Source organism: Papaver somniferum, chromosome 8 (genome assembly GCF_003573695.1).
Source record: "Papaver somniferum cultivar HN1 chromosome 8, ASM357369v1, whole genome shotgun sequence".
NCBI lineage: Eukaryota > Viridiplantae > Streptophyta > Magnoliopsida > Ranunculales > Papaveraceae > Papaver > Papaver somniferum.
This window is the reverse complement of record NC_039365.1, coordinates 13,267,214-13,274,507: the sequence shown is the minus strand read 5'-3', so window position 1 is coordinate 13,274,507 and position 7,294 is coordinate 13,267,214. Positions and strand designations below refer to the sequence as shown.

Below are 7,294 nucleotides of genomic sequence, written 5' to 3'. Positions count from 1 at the left end.
ACGATGACCAGGACATATATCACTTATGCTGTCAATCAGGTTTGTCAGTTTATGCACGCTCCCACTGACATTCACTTTCTTGCGGTAAAAAGAATTCTTCGCTATCTCAAAGGCACGTTAGGGAAGGGTTTATTTTTTAAGACCATCATCTAGTTTTCAAGTCTCTGGCAGCTATTCTGATACGGTATATGCATATAGTGATGTTGATTGGGCTGGTAACCCTGATGATCGTCGTTCCACAGCCGTCACTTGTGTTTTTGTTGGTCCTAATTTAATCTCTTGGTCTTCAAAGAAACAGCCTACGGTTTCTCGTTCAAGCACCGAGGCTGAATACCGTGCCTTAGCTCTTGCTGCAGCTGAAGTTATCTGGACACTGTATCCCTTTAATGATTTAGGCTTATACATCAAGCAACCACCTTTTCTATTTTGTGACAATATCAGTGCTACTTATATGGTTTCTAATCCCGTCATGCATTCTCCTGCCAAACATATTGATATTGACTATCATTTTGTTTGAGAACGTGTTGCTCGTAGCTCTTTACTTGTTCGTTACATGCCTACTCAACATCAACTTGCAGACTTATTTACCAAAGGACTTCTCAAGTCAAGATTTCATTATCTTTCATCCAAGCTTTCACTTCAGGATATTCCACGTTCAGCTTGCGGGGGGGTCTTAACACAGAATATATTTGGTGTAACTTAGGATCATTCTGTTATCTATAGACCGCATTGTATCCTAGTGTATCCAATTGTTAAATTTCCTAAAGGGAAACTGTGTATCTCCTTGATTAATATAAATATATGTCTCGAATCCTGTTTAGGGTTAAGAGTGATCATAACCTTTCATCAACTACCCAAATTTTTTTCGTTTTCTGTTTGATTTACCACAGTCCACAACTAGCAATGCTGAAGTGGTTAGACAATAGAGATACATGAGGCCCATAGCCAAAGGAATTTAACCAAAGACTTCAGTTGGAACTCAGTTTCCCTTTTGTTGTACTTAAAAAAGAAAGATTTTTTGGGGACCATACTTTTTTTGAGGGGACCCTTATGTTATATGTCCCCATATCCTATTGTTTTAAGGGGTGTCCTAACTCCTAGTAAATGACTAAGTTACCCTTTCATTTATATCTAAACCTAATAACCAAACCAAAATCAAAACCCTCTTTTAGGTGAACAGTTTCAAAAACAAAATTATCTTCTTCCTCCCTCTCTTAGCTGGACAGTTTCAAAAACAAAATTGTCCGTTTCCTCCCTCTTTGATAAATATTTCTCATTGCCGATCCAAAAAATTCATCGTATGTTATTGTAAATCGAGATAAAAATTCCAAATCCACGGATACCAGCACTAGCAATCCAATTAAGTATACACCAAATTGATACGTATGGCTGTAACAAAATTGGGTCTTCAAATATAGTTGCAGTTGAAATTTCGGTTTGGATAAGTTGAAGAAAACTCATTGCGAGGTCACCGAAATTCTCATCATATAGAAACTCCCAAAAACAGTTCGGTTAAGAGTAAATTGGACCCTTACCGAACTTCCAGGTTGCAAGATCACATATGGTTGTTCGGTTGTCTCGAAATATTGTAGTTCGTAACCGAACTTTTGGTGTCAACCAAACTACTTTGATTCGTAAGCACGTTATCTATGCCCACGTGATGGAAAGTATTTTGGATCAACACAACACTTAAACACTTAACAGATGGACTTCTCATTTTAATGCCACCTATAAGCACACGTGGTGATTATTTATTCTTCCATCGGATGAGCCTAGTGAACCTGAGAGGAACACCTAGTGGACCTGGTGATTATGCTAATGCCACTTACTGTTTATTTTTCTAATAGACTTGGTTGTTTTTATTTTTGTGTCACCCACTAACTGTCATTAATGCACAGCTACTCTAACAATAACCATATAAAATGATTGAGATACAACAACGAACTTTTTGTTTGTCAATCAATCATTTAAAAGTGAAAGTTCGGTTTGGAAAATGTTATGCTCGAACTAGCCGAATATTTCACTGTAAAACCAAAATTTCAAGTTCGGCTAGGAGTTTTCCAGAACCGTCAACCTAAAATACCAGCCGAACTTCCGTTATATTTTATAGCCAAACTTTCAAAAAATAAATTTCAAAAAAATTTCATTTTCATTAAATTTTAGCCAATTTAATCATTAAAATGAGCTTAATATGTATACTTGAATTTATCGACATTCCGGAACTATCACCCGACTTGACTCATTTTGTTTTAAGAATCTCGAAAAGTAATTTTCGAAAATCTTCTCCCCCTTTTTCTCTCTTGATGATTCTAATTCTAAAATTAACAGTTTAACACTAATTCACATCACTTATCTAACTCACTCAATAAAATCTTCTCAATAATTTAATCTAATCAAATTAATTAAAATAAATTTAGATACTTAGTAGATGATATTTTGGTCATTAATAAACATATCTAGATAAGGGATATAAAAAAATTACTTCATAATAACCTTGGTCAAAATTGGAGAATGGTCCCCTCAAAAAAGGGCTGGTCCCCAAAATATAGTTCTTAAACAAAACGGAGTCCGAGTGTTTTGCCCAAATGATGGCTTTGAAATAGGTGAAGTTTTATTAGCATTGTCTCTCATGATACAACAATTATGCCTTACCGAAAACATCACTATGATTGTATTTGGACAGCGGACATAGATGTTTATTGTGCTCCTAGTTACACTTCTTTTTTTCTTATCTAAAACTTTAAATTTTTCTTGAAAGAATAATAGAAAAATTTATATAGAGCCGATGGTGGCCCAAGTTTTTTATTCATCCATGTACAGCTAGGTTGCTCACCATTATATTTGTGTATAAATGGCTTGTGGGTGGAAAGTAGAGCTGTCAATTAGTAATCCGGTCCTCGGATTGACCCTAGCCCGGCTTGTTTCAACCCGGCTTGGCTGTGCTTGTTTCCTAAACGGGTCGGGCTAGGTCTGTTATATCTGACCCTAATAGAAAACAAGCCGGGCTAGGTGTAACCCGCGGGTTACCAGCCAACCCGTTAAATTATGATAATAACCTGTTATCGGAGGTATCGGTAGTATTTCACCTGCTACCCAGGTAACCGGGTACTTCTCATTCTTATCTAAGTTTTCTAAAGAAAGAGAAATCAGAAAACTTCTCTTCAAGTTTTAGATCTGGACTGGAGTCTGGACTGGAGGCAGAGGTATTCGTGTTCGTCTCTTTTTCTAACTTAAAACTAAATAGGGTTGTTTTTCTATTCTGAGTTCTAGATTAGATTTTGATCTTTAAGTTTAACTATAATGATCTTTTTTTTTTTAATTTTCTAACTATCTGTTATTCTGTTTGATTTTCAGGGGTTAGGGTTAGGGCTTTACTCGTAATCAACTAACCAAGTTTTATCCTTTAGGTTGTTTTTTCACTTCTAAGTTATAGATTAGATTTTGATCTTTAAGTTTAACTTTAATGATCTTTTTTTTTTAATTTTCTAACTATCTGTTTGATTTTCAGGGGTTAGGGCTTTCTTTAGACTACCGTTGAAGAAGAATAGGAAAAATTGGCCGATGATTTTATTTCTACTTTCCTAATCTAGGTGAGTAGTTCTAAGTTTTTAATGCATAACTTGTTTTAAGTACTGTTAGGTGTTTGTGGAAATAACTCTTAGAACCCCAATCCCTTTTCACGAATTTGTGTCATTTATTGTTAACTCATGTCTCTTAATGTCAATATATCTCTTAATGTCAATCTATAATAAATTAATAATGCATAGCTTGCTTACGTTATGCTTGTGAATAATTATTTGAATTACAAAGGTTTACTGATTCTGAAAATGGAAATGAACTCTATATGCAGCATGTCAGAATCAGAAAGCACATGTTTTATTTTGGCTTACATGAAAGTGTAAAAAAGCATACTTTTGTTGGCTTTGCCTTTGCCAGTTTGGGATGTGTACTTGTTGGGATTTTAATTATTGACAGCTCTAGTCCCCTGTGATGTAGCTCAAGGCTTACTAATTTTGATTTTTGAATTCTTTATGTAGCTTCCTAAAATGTCAGTTGAAGAAGACAATGACGATGTCATGAGTGAAGAGGATATCACAGTAGTAGAGTCGATGACAATTCAAGAGCATGCTTCAAAGAAAAGGAAATTTACATCAAAAGTATGAAATGATTTTGATTGGTCACGAGACAAAGATGGTAAAGAAAAGGCTACGTGCAAGCATTGTGGGAAGGAATATGCTTATGACAGTCAGAAAGGAGGAACATCAACTATGTCAAGGCATTTAAAGAAGTGCCCTAGACTGAAGATGCAAGATGTGGGGCAACTGTTGTTATCTACAAATAATGGAGAACTGGCTACTCGTGCACGAAAAATAGATCAATCAAAGTTTCGGGATTTAGTTGCAAGACTAATTATTGGTAAAAATCTCCCCTTTAATTGTGTAGAATGAACTGAATTTAGGGAGTTATGTAGTTATCTGAATGTCGATGTTGAAACCATATCAAGGAATACTACAAGGTCTGATATTTTTAAAATGCATAAGTTCCAAAAAGAAGTTATTCACAAGAAATTACAATGTGCTCCAGGTAAAATATGTCTAACATCAGACATGTGGACCTCCATCAACACCACTGGATACATAAGTTTAACAGTACACTTTGTTGATCAAGATTGGGTATTGCAGAAGTTTCTTTTAAATTTTTCTCCACTGCCACCACCCCATACTGGTCAAGCACTTTCAGATAAGTTATTTCTGATGTTAAATGATTGGGAATTGAAGGAAAAGTAACCAGCATCACTTTGGATAACGCTGCATCAAATACTTCATGTGTTAAGATAATGAAGAGTCGATTCATTGCAAGGAATGTTATGTCGGATACTGGGAAAAGAAACTTTCATATAAGATGTTGTGCTCACATAATAAATCTTATTGTAAGAGATGGACTGACAGAGATTGATCCAGCAGTAATCAAGATAAGGTTAGCAGTGAAGTACCTTAAAGGTTCACAAAGAAGAAAACAAAATTTCTTGGATACTGTCAGCGATTTAGGAATGTCAGTAAAGATGGGTGTTCGACAAGATGTTAAGACAAGATGGAATTCTACTTATCTTATGTTGCAAAGTTGTATTTCGTATGAAAAAGTCTTCACTCATTTGAGGTTGGTGGACCCTGACTATGCAGAGTCTCCTAATGGGGAAGAATGGGAGCAAATCAAAGTGGTCACGAAGTTTCTCAAGGCCTTTTATGACCTCACGACTCTATTCTCTGGAAACAAGTATCCTACTTCTAATTTTTATTTTGATGGGGTTTGTCAGATTAAAGTATTATTAGATCATGAGACAACTAATGACATTGAGTTCATCAGAAACATGGCGAAGAAAATGCAAGAAAAATTTGCCAAGTATTGGAAAAAATTGAAACCAATATTGGCAATGGCAGTCGTTTTAGACCCTCGATTGAAGTTTGAATTTGTAGAGTTTACTTTATAAAATGTGTATCCTGTTGAGCGTGAAATGAAGAAGGAAGTTGATATTATTAGAAAAAGGATGGCGGCGCTCTATAAAGAGTATCATACGGCGTCAACTTTAAGAGGTTCGACAACCAATGAAACTCAGAATTCGGGTACTGTAAATGGTGGGAATTCTGGACGCAATGGAAGTGCTTTTATGTAGGTGATATTTCTTTAAGTTTTAACTGCTTGAACATTTCTATAACTGTCCATATAGAACTGGTAGTTAATTGTTGAAGTTTTTTGATGCAGGAATTTGCCGCGGAAAAAAAAAATGGTGGTCAACAATCTGACAAGTCAGAACTAGAACAATATCTAAGTGAGTCATCAGGATCAATGTCAACTGATTTTGACATCTTGAAGTAGAACAATATCTAAGTGAGTCATCAGGATCAAGAACTACGATACCCTAATCTTACAAGAATGACAACCGATATTTTATCAATTCATATTTCAACTGTTGCTTCGGAATCTGCATTTAGCCTTGGGGGAAGGGTACTTGACAGATATCGCAGCTCCTTATCACCTGAAAGTGCCGAGGCATTGATAACAAATCGTGATTGGATATATGGAATCGGTAAGAGGCTAAGTGTATCGAGTAATATTTAAAATTAGTTGTAAGTCTATTTAACAATATATATGAGATTGATAATTACTTATTTTCAATTATATGTAGGATCTGCATCAACTGATGTTGAGGAAGTGAAAGATAATGATATTAGTGAGGATGTATTGGCATTTGAGCCAGCAAACAACAATGAGGCAGTAAGTTCTTATGCGTCTAATTAGTATCTGTACTTCAGCGATATAAAGCGGGTAATTATGAAAATTCTATTTATTTACATTAACACAACCTTTTGTTTGATATACTTTTTGCTGGAAATTACAGATTCATACTGGAGCATCTTGAAGTGATACACTTCTAGACACACAATTACAAAGATACATGGAAAAAGAACATTTTTTGGGCACTGATTTAGGAAATATTTTGGACTTCCATATGATATCACTGTCTCCTATTTTTTGTATAAATATGAAGGGAGACACTAACGATATATATTGTATATGTAACTGCATATGAGGGTTTAGGTTGTGATTCAAGATTTCAAAGTCAGTTCAGTAGACGGTAGCTTCAGTTCAGTACTTCAGTTTGTCCACTTTTGTATATAAAAGGACAAACATAGATAATAGTTACTGTCACTTTGAGGATTCTTATATGAATCACAATCCTGGACCTATATCCTTAATTCCTTATTAATGAATATGATACTTTTTGTGCAGGAATTGGTTGTTATTATGGTCTCCTCTTCACTAGTGATGAAGTGTTTTAGACTTTTAGTAGGTGATACTGTGGTAAACTGGTAGGCAGTAAAAGTGGAAGTTTGTATTTTTTTTTGGTTTTATATATGTATGTAACTATGTCTATATGTATTCCACTCCACAACTTTGGTTTGGTTCATTTCAATCATGTTTTAGTTGTATCGTGGAATCTGTAATCTGTTTTCAGTATGCACTTTTTAGTATTTAGACTTGTGGTTGTTTACCATATTCATATTTTTAGCACAAAAATAATAAAGTCAAATTTACCAGCCAACCCGCAACGCGTCAGAGCCAACCCGTCTAGGGCTAGGGTTGGGGTTTTGGGCTTGTACATGAACAGTACTAGGACTGACCCTAACCCGTCCATGGCTTGTCAAGCTAGGACCGGGTTGACCCTAGCTTGCCCGGTTGAATGCTCTAGTGAAAAGGCACAACCCAAAACATCTATTAATCAATTAATCAAGAG

The 7,294-nt window shown here is 35.4% G+C and overlaps 1 long non-coding RNA gene across 1 annotated transcript; it reads left to right on the top strand.

Annotated features, from left to right (window-relative positions):
- Positions 1 to 6,190: 6,190 nt before the first annotated feature.
- Positions 6,191 to 6,792, top strand: LOC113304088. Its single transcript, XR_003338040.1, has 2 exons — positions 6,191 to 6,273; positions 6,398 to 6,792. It is a non-coding gene; the product is annotated as an uncharacterized LOC113304088 (long non-coding RNA).
- Positions 6,793 to 7,294: the final 502 nt, after the last annotated feature.